Below are 18,832 nucleotides of genomic sequence, written 5' to 3'. Positions count from 1 at the left end.
TCAAACAGGGTGTATCTGCCCCAGAATATGAGCACTTGGTAAGGCAGATGAAGTCAAATCACTAAATGGACTTAGAAGTGCACCTGTGTGAATCTGGATGGACATAAGCAACCTTGCGAGCTAATGACTGTGGTAAAATTTGGTTATAACGTTATACTTTAAGAGCACAAGAAAGATCGCAGCATCGTTGGGAAACATGCTTTCATCTATTGTAAAGAACACCCTATAAAACCAGCATCTTTGGTATATTACTAGACAAAATTCATTCTTAAATCTTCAGATTCTGAGAATAGCTAAAAGAACATGTCTCTCAAAAGGAAGCTCTACCATATTGAAAACTGGGTCCTTTATTTTATATTTTTTTAAAGATTTATTTATTCATGAGAGACAGAGAGAGAGAGAGAGAGAGAGAGAGGCAGAGACACAGGCAGAGGGAGAAACAGGCTCCCCACAATCGTCCGATGTGGGACTTGATCCCAGAACCCTGGGGTCATGCATGCCCTGTGCCAAAGGCTCAAGCACTGAGCCACCCAGGCATCCCCAACTGGGTCCTTTAAAACCACATTCTTGTAACTAATACGTGAATATACTAGCATAGTTTAAGATATATCTTTTCTTTCTTTCTTTTTTCTAATGTGCACCTGACTTGATAAAGGTCAATGAAATTTTAGGCTAGAGTGAATGGATAAAAAATTGAAAAACTACTTAAAAAAAACAATTCCTTCCAGGTAAAGAACAATTGACCCGGGCAGCCCGGGTGGCTCAGCAGTTTAGTGCTGCCTTCAGCCTGGGTTGTGATCCTGGGGTCCTGGGATCAAGTCCCACATCAGGCTCCCTATGGGGAGCCTGCTTCTCCCTCTGCCTGTGTCTCTGCCTCTCTCTCTCATGCTCTGTGTCTCTCATGAATAAATAAATAAATAATATTAAAAAAAAAAAGAACAATTGACCCCTAGGTGATATATATAATTCACTTGAGGAAAGCCAGGATAATGTCTGGAATATAGTAAATGCCCAATAAAGAGCATCTTTTGTAAAAGCAACTTCCTTCAGGCTCAAGAAAAAAAAAAGTCTTTGTCTTATAGTTATATTTACCATCTATCAAATAACAAAACTGTAATGCACACTGTATCAATGATGAAATAGGTTTTTAAAGGCTGAAACTAGAAAAGGTAATTATTTAATTAACAAAAAAATACTAAGCAAACAAAAATAGAAAGCAAGGATTTTCCCCCTTGTTTTATAAATGAGAACACAGACACAGGGAGGTTAAATTTCTTTTCTAAGACCATAGTACAGGCAGCTTGTTGAACCCCAAACAACCGCTCTTTGTTTGAAAGACAAACTCTTCCACGCTACCATGTTTCTTGGCTTGTACTACAGTACATATGAGCAAAACAGCTAAATGTAAATTTATTCACTGGTGCATGCAAATAAATCACTTTCCTTTTTCTTTCTTTGTGAAGAAAAATAGAACACATTAATAAAATCAGAATAATTTCCTACAATTTGATGTCATAGTATAATCTATTTTTTCTTAGTAAGATTGTCTAATGCGTATAGAATACAAACTCTGTGTGTAGATGTTTATAGAAAAGGACCCTGAGTAAAATTAAGTTAATGCTCCATACATGAGTTGCTTTTTTAGAAATTTAACATTGAGGACAATGATAAAATAATCAATTCCTGCCTTACGGTTTGCTTACAGAAGGAGCTCTACCGTAAAGGCATTCACAGCGAGCAACTGGATTAAGACCATGATCTTTGGTCACTAAAATACATTTTAAGTTGGTAATCCTATGCAAAATAGTAACATTTAAAATCACAGAAAATCCAAAAGCTAACATGACTCCCGTCCACAAATTTTAGGATATTGACAAGCCAACAGTTAATACAGAAACTATTTGGTTGTAGGACTATTTTTATAAAGACTTAGATGATGTCCTTGCATCCATGTTAGTTGCTTATCTGCTCTTTATGCTGCAGTAGTAGAAATATTGCCGTGGGAGGACCTAGTCACTGATGTTCATCTACCATCACCTCTCTGAAAGAATAGTGATTCCAGAACAAGCAATCTTCCTCATCTTGCCTCAAACCAACGCCCTGCTTGTGTCCTATTATATGTCTGTCACCTTGTTGGGGAACCTCATTCTATTGATTCCCTTTAAGTCCTATATTTGTGTGGTCTCTAACATCCTGGCCCAGCATACCATGCAGATGTTGGTTACACCTCCTGTGGGAATGCAGCCAACTGCCAGACCAACTGCTGCTTCACATCCACTGGCTCTGGTTTCACAGCTCCTCTTGCCCCTCAGGGCTTGCACATGGCTGGGTACTCACAAAGGCTCATGCCTGTGAGATGTGGGGTTCCTCCATTGGAACTCTCTGGCTTACACATTTTCCAGGGGCCTCAGCTAAACATTTGTGGAACCGTACTGCAATCAGTCTTCTCCCGCCAAAATTCCTTCCTTCCTGCTTTCCTTCAGAGGTGTCAGGCCCGCATCACCTTTAAGGCTCTCTCACTTTCCCTAGTTCCCTCTCTATCCAAATCCAATATAACCTGTTCTTGCTTATCTTGTCCTCACCTCCCCACTGTCACTGCCCTCACCTTTGACGTACATGCTGTGAAATTCAATGGCCATTTTTACCCTTAATTACTTCCTTACCTATATGTTCAAAGTCACTTTTTCTGTCTTAGAATGTTTTGGCTTTGACATTCATATTTCTATCTTCTTCTTAAATTTGTTTTCTGACTCTTCCTTCTTAATCTTACTGGTGAGCTGGTATCTTAAATGTTCCCTCTCTGTTTGATTCTGTCTTAGGACCTTACTCCTTTTCCCTCTATATGTTTCCTCAAAATCATTTCATCTCCACACTCTCATTTTGCAGATATGTTCATGTCTGAGTCCCTTGGTTGAGCTTTGAACTGATATATCCAAATGCACTCTTAAAATCTTCTTTTGTGTGATTTGTAATTGCTCGAAATTCCACATGGACAAAATGGAACTCATCATCTTTACCATCTAAGCCCTTATTTCAGGAAATGACGTTTTCATAAAGTTGGGTGTTAATCTCCTCTGACCTCTCAATCTCTTCATACATCAAATACCCACATCCTGTGGACTCTAATCCTACTTGATCACACATTTATTCACTGCATATTACCCTCTGCCGCTATTCAGACATGGGCGATTATTGCCTTTTGCTTGACTTAGTATAATAGCCTCCTTAGTCTCTCTTTGTCTGAAATCTGAAGTCATCTGATCAATTCCCTGCATCAATCAGAGTGATCATTCTAAAGTTCAGACATGATCCTTTCACTATCTTCCTTAGAGCCCTTAAATGTTTCCTACAGATGGATAGATCCATGTTCAATTCGATGGCTATCTCTCTTCATTGGGATTTTCTAGGAAATGCGTGCTAAGACTCTGAAATCCATGTCACAAACTTCAGTAGGGAGAGATGTCACCTTTCCTAGGGGATGTTCTCAGAAGCATTACCTGCAAAGGAAGGAGACAATATTATTGGTGTGTGTGTGTGTGTGTGTGTGTGAGAGAGAGAGAGAGAGAGAGAGAGAGAGAGAGAGGAGGAGGAGGAGGAGGAACTGTCTATGATGAGGATGTAACAGATGTCTCCATTAATCCCACAGGAAGCTCCAGAGCTGGAATACCCTTTGGAATTGTTTCACATTAAAACAAAGGGCCAGGCTTTTGTGCTGCTAGCACAGGTTAGTCACTGCATGAACTCTGGAAGGGAATATTACCTTGTGAAATTCAGCTTCCTTTGGCTTAGAGCAATTTCTGAGTAGGACACAACTATGTGCCATCGGCATCCAACACTTTCCCCAGTGGAGAGGATGAAGAGATGGCCCAGGGCAGTACAGCCTGGCATACACTTCCCTATACCCCTCTACCCCTCAGTTGTCAGGGATAGTACCCATGTAGGCTTTTCAATCCAGTGCAATTATCAGTAGTTCCAATTTCATTCTTATAAGTGTACTAGATTTAGCAAAACAAATTATATGGTCACTGTATTAACTTGCTAGAGTTGCCATAACAAAATACCAGATTGGGTGATTTAAACAGCAGACATTTAATTTCTTACATTGTCTAATCTGGATGTCCAGGATCAAGTGTTCATAAGTCTGGTTTTTCCTGACTTGGTTCACAGGCAACCTATCTTCTTGCTGTGTCCTCACATGGCCTTTCCTCTGAGCATGTGCATCCGCCAAATCTCCAGGTCCAAATTTTCTTTTCTTATTATGACACCAGTAATTTTGGAATAAGACTTACCCTAATGGTCTCATTTTAGCTGAAACATCTACTTAAAGGTGCCATCTCCAAATACAGGCACATTTTGAGGTCCTGGGAATTAAGACTTTAGTACGTGAACTTTGGGGAGAACAATTCAACCTGCAACAGTCATCGTAGTTTTAAGTGATCATGTCTTTTATGTCTTTGCCTCTTCAGTTTCCTCTCCTGCCATTTTTTATTCATGTATCCTCATTTTGAGTCAGAGACCTATTTTTGGTTTCCCGAGGATATCACGTACTCTCTGGCTTTGAGCTGCAAACATGCTGCTTTCTGTCGCAGGTGTCAGCTTAGCAATCATTTCCTTTAGAAATACTTACCTGCCTCATTGCATCAAGGTTCATTTCCTCTACTGTATCCTCCTAGAGGGACAATATAGTGCAGTCCTAGCAGGTATCATATTATATCCTTTCCACTAACCTAAAGCACAAGAACATGGACTACATGTGTCCACAATTGTTTCTCCAGAGTGTATCTCAGGACCTTGCACGTGATAGATACTAAGTATATGGATAAAGATAGATATAGATTTTGAGGGACCTTACTGTCTTAAAAATGTATGTTTATTTTAAATAAAATAGAATAAGTTAAGTTCAGAGATTTTATGAAGATTATGACCTAAGGGTATTCCTTAATTGTCTCTACTTTAAACCCTGACTCTATCCCATCTGCATCTCCCATGCCAAGTATCTCTGGGGGTATTGAGCACATGGGTAAAAAGTGCAGGGTTTCTGATTCCCCAGCCAGCTATGGGGCTCAGGACCTACTCACAGTACCTAGCAGTTGTACCTGAGTCCCAAAAATTTGACCAGAAAATGACAATAATACAAATAACTTACAGTTCAAGTAAGAGGGCCTAGCATCTAAGTGATAGCAACAACAATCCATTCTTCATGTTTTTCATGAAACATTTTATTTATGAGATAGAACTCCTTCAAGAAAAAGATGAACACTTTAACAATAACAATGACAACAGATGTGTAATAAGAAAACCCAAGGATATTCACACAGAAGAATAACCGTGTGCAAAAGCCACACAAAGAAGACCCCCTGGACCTGACAAATTTGATAAATGCATTGGAAGAAAAACATGTCGGAGATGTAAAATGGTTGCCTGGAACATCAAGTGGAAGGGCTTAAAGCCACGAATAAAATATAAGGAGATATAAAAACTAAGTTGGGAGATTTAAAGACACTTGAGGAATATATCCAGAAAAACCAGCAACTAAAATATAGATAATCAAACTAAAATAAAAATGATCAGAGCGCCTGGATGGCGCAGTCGATTAAGCATCTGCCTTTGGCTTGGGTCATGATCCTGGCTGGAATCCCAGGACCCACCGCCATGTCGGGCTCCCTGCTCAGTGGGGAGTCTGCTTCTCCCTTTCGCTCTGCCCCTCCTCATTTGTGCTCTCCCTCTCTCTCTTGCTTACACTCTCTTTCTCTTGATAAATAAATAAAAGTTAAAAAAACTAAGATATAGATAAGAGGGAAAAATGAATTTACAAATAAATGTTAGAGAAAGAATTTCCTTGAGAAGAAGAAGAAGTCTGAACTTGAAGATGATTTAAGGGAGTAATGATAATAATAGCAGTAAGACCATCCTTTCGTTCGATGTTTCATCTCTTTCTTACAAGCTAGAAGCTTGGAAAGAGCTAGAGACTACTGAGATAAAGATGTCTGCTATTCAAGAATTCCCTTCTTGACAAAGATGCTCCCCTCTAAGGATTAATTAAAGCTCTTTGTAACTATGCAAGCATTCAGCGACTATAATACTCAAGTAAGTTGCATGAAGAGTTTTAAGCAAATATAAAGTTAGCAAAACAGAGATTCAGAGATGATATAATTGGAGGAATTTATTAGGATGCAGTGAATATTGTGTTTTCATACACAAACACACTCACATATATGAACACAAGTTAAAAATCCAAATAATAAGTCGCTGAGTTACAGTGACTTGCAGTTGCCCTGACTTTAAATTCTGTCTGGACAACTTATCAGCTGTGTCTACTGAAAGGTTGTTAGACTGTCTATACTTCAGTTTCCTCATCTATAAATAAATTCAATAGTATTATACCACTCATCCTTAATGTGATATTAATTCATTTAATATTTGTGGAGTTAGTAGAACACTGACTATGTCCTATTAAATACTGTGTGAGCTTATTGAATAAATAAATGACATCATGAATGACAAAGTGACTGCAATGAGTAACAATTAAGTGTTATTTCAAACAATTATACATGCAAACTATGATCCAAAATTAAACTATCTCAAGATAGCACATCCTGGGGAGAGGGATGTGAAAGGTGATGTATTACTCACATCTACATAGAAGGGGTAGTGGTGGTGAGACAAGGCGTAGGAGTGTTCAAAGCCCTCCTGTGAGGTTGAGGTGAATGAATTGTGGAAGAGGGTATAGAGAATGTTAGTGGGGAAAGAGTTGCTATTGTGTCTCACATAATGACAGAGAGATTTTTCTTTCATTGAGGTAAAGAGAAGACAGCTACTAATGGAATGTAAAATTTCAATAGAGCTTTCAAATAAACAAAGAGAGAAAAAAGTAAATGAATAGCATCTTGATGGGACCAGCAAAATTAGGAAAATGAGGAAAAAATAAATGATTAATGTAAATTAAAGCAGAAAGAATAAAACCAAATATAGCAATTGTTACATTCTAATTGAGCTGAATTCTTCTTTTAGGAGATAGACTGTCAGATTATGTTAGAATAAACAACATTTCTGTACTACTTTAAAAAAAAAACTCATTTAATGGACAATGAGTATATTTTGAAAATGGAAAGTAAGTGTTTTTCTTTTTAATGTTACAAATAAAAGCATGGAGAAATCAATACCAGACAAGAGAAAGTAGGAGAGGCAACCTTATTTTCAGACAAGGTGAAATTTAATGTTATAAATACAGAAGATGAAGATTACCTAATAATTAAGGAGCAAATTTATGATGGTTATACAACATTTATAAAAATGAATGTATCAAAGAGCATGATAGGTCTTTGATACAGACCAGATATCCAAATACTATAATTTGAAAAGGAAATGGAAGCATTATGTATGTGTGATGTTATTAAATTTTTCAACATAACATTTTCAGAATCAGAGACATCAATGAGAGTGCTTCTCAAATAACATGTGGTAAAGAACTAGGTGTTTGTTTCTTTTAGCCCCATCATGAACTGATTCAGTAAAAAAAAAAAAAAAAAAAAAAAGTTAGGAAATTGAAATAAGGTTTTAATATTAGATGTCATGAAAATAAAATTACTCTAATTGCTACAAAAATTTTCTAAACACTAACTCTCCATTTCTTTGCTGACCTCATCATGGATTGTAATAAACCACCATACACCAGCTCTGGCCCATACATCATCTTTGAGTAGTACTAGTCTACAGGGCAAAGTGAGTAAAGCTCTAAGTGGCTGTATATGTCAACAGTCTTGATTTATCAGCCATACAGAGAGATCATTACATCTGTAAACAAGGAAAACATATTTTGACTTTTCACGGAAAGTTTAGTCATGACAACAAAGATTATCTTAGGTTTACACTGGAGAGTTTCACAGTGCAATATGCCTATGCATAACATAATGAAGTCAAAAATAAATATAAATTGCCTGGACAAGAGGAAACACTCCCACGCTCATATCACTTCCTCATTTAAAACTGCAGGCATGTCTCAGGAAGGGACATGGAAAATCTCAGGGAGATCTATAAAGCAGTCTAGGGGTCACAGCCAAAATAATAGTCAGATGAAAATGATAGCTTTCCAATGTTGATAATAACAAAACAAATGATAAATGATAAAAGTCTTTAAAGCACATCTTAAGGAATTGTAAAAATATTTAAACAAACAAAACAAAGCTGGATAAGGGAAATAAGAGAAACACTGAAAATGATAAATTAAAAAATAATAGTAAATGATAAATAAATCTGCAAGGTAATTATTTAGAGATATAAGTAAGATGAACTACTCACGAACTTAACATAGGAACAAAAAAGGAAAGCCAAAAAAAATCCAAAAAATAATGAGACGCACAGAGATTCAACTTTTTTTTTTAAAGCAATAACCTAAAATAATAATAGTAATAATAATAATAATGATATCCCAGCAAAGCAAAAATAAACACAGTAACATAAGTATTGAAATGTATGAATAGACCAAGCCAGGCATCATTGGAAAATCTAAAACAAACATTATCATTTGAAAAAAACAACTAGAGTTTTAGTAATCATTCCATAATTATTTATTTTTATTTTATTTTTTAAATTTACTTAGTAGAGACACAGAGAGAGGCAGAGAAATAGGCAGAGAGAGAAGCAGGCTTCCTGTAGGGAGCCTGAAGGCAGACTAGATTCTGGATCAAGAGATCCTGGGATCGCCCAGAGCTTAAGGCAGAAGCTCAGCCACTGAGCCACCCAGGCATCCCTCACTCCATTATTATTTAAACTAATCCAGATTGGGGGTGCCTGAGTTGCTCAGTGGGTTAATTGCCTGCCTTTGGCTCATGTTATGATCTCAGGGTCCTGGTATCCAGCCCCAGGTGGGGCTCCCTGCTAGGGGGAGTCTGCTTCTCCCTCTCCTTCTGTTCCTCCCCTCATCGTACTCTTTTTCTCACTCTTAAATAAATAAATAAATAAATAAATAAATAAATAAATAAATAAATAAATACATACATACATACATAAATAAATAAAAAAATACTCTTTAAAATATATATATATATATATATAAACTATTTCAGATTGTAGTCAAAGATGGTATCTCTCAGACACTCCCCTTTACAACTAAAATTCCCTGGACTTCATATAAAAACAAGCATAAAAAACATCTGGGAAGTAGGAAGAAGGAAGGCAGCTGCGGACCTTAGAAGTTGAAGAACCATGGGGTGGTATGTTTCTGTGTTTCCTTACTGATCCCCCTCCCCCTGCCCAAATATCCAGACAGGATATTGCAGAAGCTTCCAACTTTCAACTACCAAGAGGCACAGAGAAAAAATCTCCAAGAGAGGCCTGTACCCCTAGACAAGGGAGGGAAACTTTTTTCAGCAATACCCATCCTATTCCAGGAAAATGCCAACAGAAAAAAACTCACCTGCACCCCACCTCTCACTTACCTGTGGTTTCAGTAGAATCTCTTGGTGAGAACAGTGAAATGGGTAAAATCAAAATATAATGCAATATCCTACTTGTAATGAATTATTTAAATCATTAGGCAATTATACTTAAAAATGGACCTTCATAAAACTTAGGCTTGACACTGCCCTTGAGATGGTAAAATGATACCAGTGACTATGATGAGGTTTTTATTGTATTCAGATCCTGAAACAACCTTAAGACAAGGGTACAAAGTGATATCTTTAAAAACACTGTACACAAAATCAAGGTGGAATCCTAAAAATGTTCAAATAACATTTGAAAGAGTAATTGAAAGAGAAAAGCAAAGAAAGGAATGAGAAACCAACAAAAAAAAGATAAATAATTTTTAAATGACATATTTAAGCTCTAATATACCAATAAGTAGCTTAAATATAAATGCTCTACATGTATCAAAGGACAGAGATTCGTAGCATAGGTTAAAGAAAGAGAGAGACCCATTAGATCTCCACAACTTTTTCATCCCACCCCAGCCTCACTCCTGGTAACCACCATTCTACGCTCTGCTTCTGAGTTTGATCTTTTGAAACCCCACATATGAGATAATGCTAGCGTGCAGCATGGTGATGATTCTTAATAACACTGTATTGTATACTTAAAATTTGTTGAGAATAGATCTTAAGTGTCCTCCTCATACACACACACAAAGGTAACTCTCCACCAGGATATTGTATTAATTAGCCAGACAGTAGTAATCATTGCACTGTATATGTACATCAAAACATCATGTTGTACAAGTTAAATATGTACAATTTTTAAAGAATCAAAAAATTATTTATGGAGGCAAAACCACATCCTACTATGGCATTTATAAGAAATTAATTACAAATACCACAAAGGTAGTTTGAATTTAAAAGAACAAAAACTACGTATAATGCAAATATTAATCACAACAGTAGGAATGGTTACATTAATACAAGATAAAGTAGACTTCAAATAAGAGAAAATTGCTAGATACAATGATGACAAAGGATGGATATGGAAGATGTAAGGATCCTAAATATGTACTCACCCAATAAAAGAACTTCAAGGCACATAATGCAGGACCTGATGGAACTAACAGAGGATACAATCAAATTTGATGATTCAATACATAAATATTACTGGCTGGATAAAATCAGCAAAGATATACAATAACTGAACAACACAGTCAACTGGTATAATCAAACTAACATATACGGAACATCCACCCAACAGCAGTAGCTATAAGATAGGCTATGGACTGACCCAAAAACAAACCTCAAAAAAATTAAGCATTGAAATCATTCAGAAAATGCTTTCTAAACATAATAGAATCAAACTAGAAATCAATAATGAAAGGATAATAGGAAAATCTCTAGAACCTTGGAAACACAAGTAAATAAATTACTGGTCAAATAGGGAGATCAAAAGAAAAATTTTAAAAATACATAAGACAAAATGAAAATGAAAATATAGCATATCACATGTGAAATGTAGTTAATGAAGTACAAAGAATAAATTGTGGCATAACACGCTCATATTAGAATTGAGGGAATGTATAAAATCAATAAGTTTCTACATCAGTAAAGGTTAAAAAAAAGTTAATATAAACTCAAAACAAGTAGAAGGAATGAAGACAATGAAGCTAAAAGCAGAAGTCAATGGAATTGAAGTCAGACAATAAAGAAAATAATTAAAACAAAAACATTGGCTATACTAAAAAAAAAAAAGGAAAAGAAAAGAAAAGAAAAGAAAAGAAAAAAGAAAGTCAATAAATCAGTAAGTTGGCAAACCTCCAGAAAGATAAGTTGACAAACCTCCAGAAAGATAATGCCAGGAATGAAACAGGAAATATCTCTACACAACCTGTAGCCTTTAATAAGGGAATGCAGCAAACAACACTGCTCATGAGGATAAAACTTACAAGAAACAGACCAATTATTGGAAAACTCACTAACCACCCAAGTCACCTGAGATAAAATGACAATCTGAATAGCCTTATAACTATTAAGAAAACCAAATCCATAATTTTTAAAGTGTGGCAGTTTTTTTTTTTAAACAAGTGCATGCTATGACCCACAAGTTACATCCTGAACATTTTTCCAGAGAAATGAAGACATGTTCACACAAAACCTGTAGATAAATGTTTACAGCAGCTATAGTCAGAATAACTAAAAATTGGAAACAGGCCAGATGCCTTTCAACATGTGGATGGTTAAATTCATGATGGTACTTTGAGATCATAGAATACTATGCAACTATTACAAGGGAGTATTTTTTTCTTTTTTAATTCTTATATTTTATGTATTTTTTTCATCAAGGCAAGTGCACTCCTTAATCCTTATCACCTATTTCACCCATCTCCCCATCCCATTCACACCTGGTAACCATAAGTTTGTTCTTGGTCTGTCTCCATTTCTTGGTTTCTCTTTCTCCGTCTTCTCTTTTTTCCCTTTGCTTGTTTGTTTGTTTTGTTTCTTAAATTCCACATAAGAGTGAGATCATACAGTATTTGTCTTTCTGCGACTGACTTATTTTGCTTAGTAGTATAGTGTCTAGATCCATCCAGGTTGTTGGAAATGGCAAGATTCATTCTTTTTTATAGCTGATATTCTAATATATATATGTAATATATATATATAATTATATAATAATTTATATATAAATATATATATATAATTTTGCAAATGTTGAACCACCCTTGCATCTGAGGAATAAATCCCACTTGATCATGGTGTATGGTTTCTTAAATGCATTATTGGATTCAGCTTCCTAATATTTTCTTGAGGACTTTTGCATCTATGTTCATCAGAAACATTGGCCTGTAGTTCTTTTGTTGTGGTGTCTTTACTTGGTTTTGGTACCAAGGTAATGCTGGCCTCATTGAATGAATTTGGAAGTTTTCTTTTCTCTTCTATTTTTTGGAATAGTTTGAGAAGAACAGGTGCTAACTCTTCTTTAAATGTTTAGTAGAATTCACCTGTGAAACCATTTGGTCCTGGGATTTTGTTTGTTGGAAGTTCTTTGATTACTGATTCAATTTCTTGACTGGTTTGTGGCCTGTTCAAGTTTTCTAGTTCTTCCTATTTCAGTTCTGTAATTTACATGTTTCTAGGAATTTATCCATTTCTTCCAGATTGCCCAATTTCTTGGCATATGGTTTTTTATAATACTTTCTTATAATTGGGTAAATGTTAAGAGGATTTTCCCTCTTCATTTGTGGACTCTCCAGTGTGAAAGTCTGGCTTTGTCCTTCTCTATACTACCAATGGATGACCATGGTCCATTTTGCTCCTAAACCACATCTTTGTCCTACCTTCCTCGATGTGGCCTCTTCTCTACCTATAACTGTGGAGTTTGTTGTGCCAGTCTTCAGATTGTTTTCTGGGTTATTTATGATGATGTGTGTGTTATCTTTTTGCATGCATGGGAAGAGTTGAGCTTAGGATCCTCCTTCTCTGCTTTCTTTCCCCAAAGAACTATTGATTACAGAAAAACCTATATTGATCTCTAAAGAATTATGCCATAGGACTAACACAGCCAAACCCCAAATTTCACATACTGTATGATTCCATTCACATATCATTCTAGAAATAACATTATGGCTATGGAGAACAGATTGGTAGTTGCCAGGGGTTTACTAAGAAGAGATAGAAGTGGATGACTCTTGCCATGAAAGGATGACATTAAGGATGCTTGTAGTGATAGGAACATTCTTCATCTTGCCTATATCAACATCAGTATTCTGACTTAGCTAGTGTATTATATTTTTGCAAGATGTTAACTTTGGGGAGAAAATTGGTAAAAATTACATGGGATCTGAGTTTTTTTCTTACAACTGCACGTGAATCTACACTCATTTCAAAACAAAAAGTTTAGTAGAAAAATAAGGAAATGGGTCTCAGGAAAGTTCCAGAAATTTCCCCAAACAAACCTTGTACAAAATATCAAGATGTAATAGAAGAGAAGAATATAAATTAAGAATCAGCTAATCTTATGGAATTACTCAGTAGGTAATGAAATACAATTGCTAGATAGAGAGGAACAGATTGAACAAGGGAGAAATAGATGATTCCTGTTACTTTAACTTTCAACAACTGCTTCTAAGACAAAACAGAGCACAGTGAATGGAAAAATGAAAACAAACAATGGGGAACAATAAGAGACCTACAACACACTAATAAAATCCATCTCTATCCCTGAAGTCTTGGTCTCTTGTCTTGTGTGTTAAAATGACAGTCTTCTAATTCTGAAAAAAAATTAAATCTCGACTTCAACCCTTTTATTAATCTATTGATACTTATAAAGGTAAGAAGGCAGCTAATTCTGGGACCTCTGGATGTCTCAGTTGGTTAAATATCTGACTTTTGATTTTGGTTCAAGTCATGATCTCAGGGTCTTGAGATCAAGCCCCATATGAGGCTTTACACTGGCATGGAGCCTGCCTAAGATTCTCTCTCTGTCTCCCTCTGGCCCTGCACTCTCCCCACTGCACCTACATGTACTCTCTCTCTCTCTCTCAAAAAAAGAAAAAAAAAAAAGAAGGTGGTTAATGCTTTTGTGGGCTCTCTTTATGAACTAATCCTGATTTCCTGATTCTGAAATACAGATAAATGCTTCTTCCAAGAGCAGCCACTTGATCCTTGGAAGGCAGCATTACAACTTGTGATTGATGCTCAGAATGAAGGAATGGAGACCTGGTAAGAAGAAATAATTGTGCTGAAGAAATCAATTTAAAACATCTTGGCATGTACCCATTTGCACTGAATAATTTATAAATGCAAAAGCAAGAAGTGGCAAAGATACACTTAAAAAGTAGATGAAATGTACATGTGCACAATTGTGGGTCCATTTAGCTCAACCAGGAACACGGTTCTTAAGATCTTGTCCCTTCTGTGTCAGAGTTATTGTGAGAACAAACTGAGGGAGCCTGTTGAAAAGACACTGAAAACTTAGAAATTAACTTAATATCAAAAAAACTTCCTAATTGTTGTGTATTTTTTCTTAGAACTCTGAGGCAAAGTTTCCATGTTTATCTGTGGATATTTTTTAAAGTATTTAAGTAATTACATTAAATTTGATGCAGGAAAAAAACAGAAACAACAAGAAGCAAGAAAATCTAATTTTTTTTTCTAATTGTTTCATGAAATTTATGTTATTCCTTGGATGCTGTTGATGTGGATCATATTACTTTACCTCATTGTTTTGTTCATCTAAATCATCATGTTCTCTCTTCCTCTGTAATTAACAGACCCAAAATATACAATAAGTAATCCATAGCTAATAAATGGAATAATATAACTAAGGGGTCCTGAAAAATATTGAGAATCCTTATAGAATGGTTTCTGGCCTGACCATAAGTTCTGATCTTACCCGTTGGCAATCTTGATAATATTGAATCTTATACAGGTTAGCTTGGCAATGGTGCTGTCTTTTGGGGCCTCCATGAATAGTGCTTTTGGGTAAATTTTTCTTCTTGATTCTGTTGTAAAATGATGATGAAGCTTTTAATGTATCCCACATGTCACATTTGCAGCATTACTCATGATTGCTTACTTCCACATGAATGAACTAGTGTAATCTTTAAAAAATGAAAATAATCACTATATAATTAATAGGTGAAGAAATTGTGATCTTTAAGTGTAGTAGAATAGGACAGGCTTTCAGTAATGATAAAGCAAGCTCTAAACTCTGGAAATGTGACATTAAAGTCACTGTTTCACTCCCTTTCTTTTATACCCAGGACATCTTTAAAGGGTGAGCTTTGAATCATTTCACTGTACTTTGCGCTTGAAAAATAATCAAAAGCAGAATTTTCATTAAAAGAAAACCGAAATAATTAGCCTAATGATCATAATAGATGGCAGAGCAATTATAACTGAGGATCAGTTTCCAAATCATGGTGCTAGGACCCCTTCCAGGGCCAATTAGATAGATAGATAGATAGATAGATAGATAGATAGATAGATCTTAAGGAAACAATCGACATATATATGTCATATATATCTGTATATATCATATATAGATATATCTTAAGGAAACAATTGACATCATTAGTAGGTTGTAACTAATGCAGAAATGAGCATTTATTTATTCTTTAAGTACTGTGCATGTGTTTATAAACTAATTTCAAGTCATAAATATTTTTCATGTTATTTTTATCTGAACCAAATGGCATTCTAATATCCTGTCATCTAAATTATGTTAAACTTGTCTTTATCAATATAAAGATCAATGTTTCTCAGTTAAGGTAAAAAAAAAATCAAGGGATTGAAAACATTTAAAAAATGCTGTGATCTACTTTAAAAATATTTCAGAATTTTTAAAGATCACTTATAGTTACCATTTGAGAAAAGTGGCATCTAAATTAAACATGATTCCCCTAATGCCGACTCTACAGACTTCTGTGCATGGCAGCTACGCATCCTTGTGAAGATAAATGCTTATTCCCTGATGGACTTCGAGTATCCCCTCAGTAAGTGAGTTAGGATCAGAGTGCACACAACGTCAGTGAGATGCAAGCCATGGTGAACAAACAAAGCCATGAGCAGTCATTTTCTAGGTGTATTGTTAAAAACAGATTGTCTAATGGAAATTAGGAGGAATGCTTCCCAGTAGCTGTGTTTAGCATGTTTAATATGCAAGCATAAAAGGCAAGACTTTGTGAATAAATTATCAGCTTACTATCATCCTTATTTTGCTTATCATTTTTTTCTTCTTTCCATTAGATTAATTTTTCCTCTTTACACTGTTGTTACATTTCAATCTAAAATCTATGATTTACATATGGTCAAAATGAGCTGAGCCAAACTTGGAGGTGCATGAATACCTTTGACAAGCAGTCAGAGCCACTTATACTAAACAGAGTAAGGCAGCACCAAACCCAGGAGGAGAAATCGTTGCGATTTCTTTCAACCTTGAGACTCAAGGTGAAAGTTTCAATGCTCCAAAAACATAATGGAATGAACTATAATTGTGTCAAGTTTTCTTCTATGGAAAGTACAGTTCCTGTGGTCCTTTTAAGTAAAGTGCATTGATGCTAACTTAAATGTTTTCTGGATTTGGGCAGGATAACAGTGACACAAATTTATTAAAAACATATCTATATATGTATTATATATAATACATATGCACACATATCCACATATATATTTGCAATGAAGTAGTGTTGTTTTTTATTTAGTATTTTTCAGTATTTAAAATTTTTAATACTTAGAGTTTATTGTACATGCAAGAACAGTTCAAGATCTTGCAATATTCAAATTCAAAGCCTGATGTAAAACTCAGGGTGATGATATTACAGGACGGATTCTAAAAAAGGAAATGAGGGAGTTAAGTTGTACAATGAGTGATTATTATAATAGGGATTCAGACAGCAGAGAATTGGTTAAAAGTGGCTAATACCATTTTAGAGTGATGACTTAAGTCTCTTTTATCATCAGAGACAGTTACAAAAAGCAGCCCAACTTAAATTTCACCTGCTTTTGCAGAATAAGCGAAATTGCATTTCACTATTGTTAAATGGTTTTGTCTACTCTGGGAATTTTTAAATTTGGTCTTTCTCTTGCGTTTAATTTTAACAGCACCTTGGGCTCTCCATCTTGGACACTGCTCTTGAGAAAAAGAGAAGCACTTTATCAAATTAGTCCATTTCATGCAGTAAGGGCAGAGAAAAAACAAATTCATGCAGACACATTGGCATAAATGTGTGTGTGCACTCACACTCACACTCGCACACACATTTACTTACACATAAAAACCCAGCAGTCACTCACATCCTTCAGGTTTATAAATCAGAAAAGGTTTACTATAGTGTAGTTTAATAAGGACAAGAGAGATTATCCTTTACAATCTCATCTTTTTATGGATTAATATTCTGAGATTAAATAAATTGTCCCTAGTTTTACAATCTCAAAATGACATAGCCAAGATGTTAACAAATGCCTAATTATACTGGTTAAAATTCAACGTTGTTTCAAAAAAGCTTTATTTCTTGGTAAAATGCTGATAGTAAAAAAAAAAAAAATGCTGATAGTATTTCAGGGCTTATTTTAAAGCTATCACAGTCCTAAAATGAAAATTTTACCACAGTAATTTTAAGCATCAAGTTTTATTTTTCTTTTTGAATTTAGTGATTTGCTATTTAAATTCAAGTAGGTCCTGTTTACAGCCAGAGTTATTTTTGAATATTTTAGTTCATAAATTCAGAGGTTGATAATGATAGTTTTGTGGTGTGTAAAATTTTATTTCATGTAGTTTTAGCTTGACTTTTTACATGATGAGAATTTATCATCAGGGCTGTTTGAGTGATTGGCTCCCTCAGTTACATATCCTAGTGAACAAATGAAAGGGAAGGAAGGAAAGGAAAGGAGGGGAAGAAAAGGAACTGAGTGAGATTTGGAAGAAGAGGGAAGAGCAAAGGCCACAAGAGAATGGATGCATTCATCTGGAGAGCAGTGGCATCTTGAGCAGAATTAGTGAATGGGACTTGTAAGAATCACTACTGCCCTGAAGGGGAGGAGAGTAGGGCTGTAGGGGTGGGAGGAGCCAGGAAGGCAGCTCCTCATCAGCAGGTGACAGCCTCATCCCAGGACAATAGAGGTGCTCTGAGAAAGGAAGGTAATGAATCACATCCTGAGGAGCCACAGCAAAGCTGTGGGCTGGTTGCCGTGCAACACGTGGCAAACCTGAACACACGTGTACTTGGCATGAAGGGAGCTCTGACGAGGGCTGTCCTGGCAAATATAGCTGACTACGGTGAACATCAAACTTTTTACAAAGCGGAGAGAGAACAGAACACTGAACTATTATGTTGAGGATACACTTGAGAGAAAAGACGATCATTTTATCTCTGTCAGCTTAGACTTATTTGGACTTCCAGAAGTGGTCAATAAAATGAGACATGTGCAGATAGTCATCTATCCATACCATCTACCCATACCTCAGGATTGTTCTTGGAAAATACTACACAGTGGAAGATGGACTCATAGTGAGGATCACTGGTCACTGGGGATAGAGAATGGGGTGTGTCTCAGTGAAGTTGGCTTCTTTTTTTTTTTTTTTCAGAGTAAATGAGAGGAAAGTGAGGCTTAGATAATTCTGATTACAGATGTATAACAAAGGAGGTAATATAAGCACATTGAAATTAAATATTAAATGATTAATAATTTTATTAATCTAAAATATATTGAGTGATGGCACCTCTATGACTCAGTCTATTCAGCCTCAGCCTTTTGATTTTGGCTCAGATCATGATCTCAAGGGCCTGAAAAATAAGTTCTTCATCCCATCCAGCTCCGCACTCAGCAGGAAGTCTGCTTGAGATTCTCTCCCTCTGTTCCTCCACCAAGAGTCTCTCTCTCTCTCTCAAAAAAAAAAAAAAATCTCTAAAATA

At 35.7% G+C, this 18,832-nt stretch overlaps 1 long non-coding RNA gene across 1 annotated transcript in view; it reads right to left on the bottom strand.

The window, feature by feature from the left end:
• Window positions 1-1,236: 1,236 nt before the first annotated feature.
• The window catches only part of LOC144283911 (uncharacterized), a 98,598-nt gene continuing 81,002 nt past the window's right edge, over window positions 1,237-18,832 (bottom strand). The window contains exon 3 of the long non-coding RNA XR_013352407.1: window positions 1,237-3,497. This is a non-coding gene — a long non-coding RNA (uncharacterized LOC144283911). The remainder of the gene's footprint in view (window positions 3,498-18,832) is intronic.

The sequence above is a fragment of the Canis aureus genome, chromosome 15 (genome assembly GCF_053574225.1).
Source record: "Canis aureus isolate CA01 chromosome 15, VMU_Caureus_v.1.0, whole genome shotgun sequence".
NCBI classification, from domain to species: Eukaryota; Metazoa; Chordata; class Mammalia; order Carnivora; family Canidae; genus Canis; species Canis aureus.
Note: the sequence above shows the minus strand (reverse complement) of the source record. Positions and strands in the feature narration are given on the sequence as shown.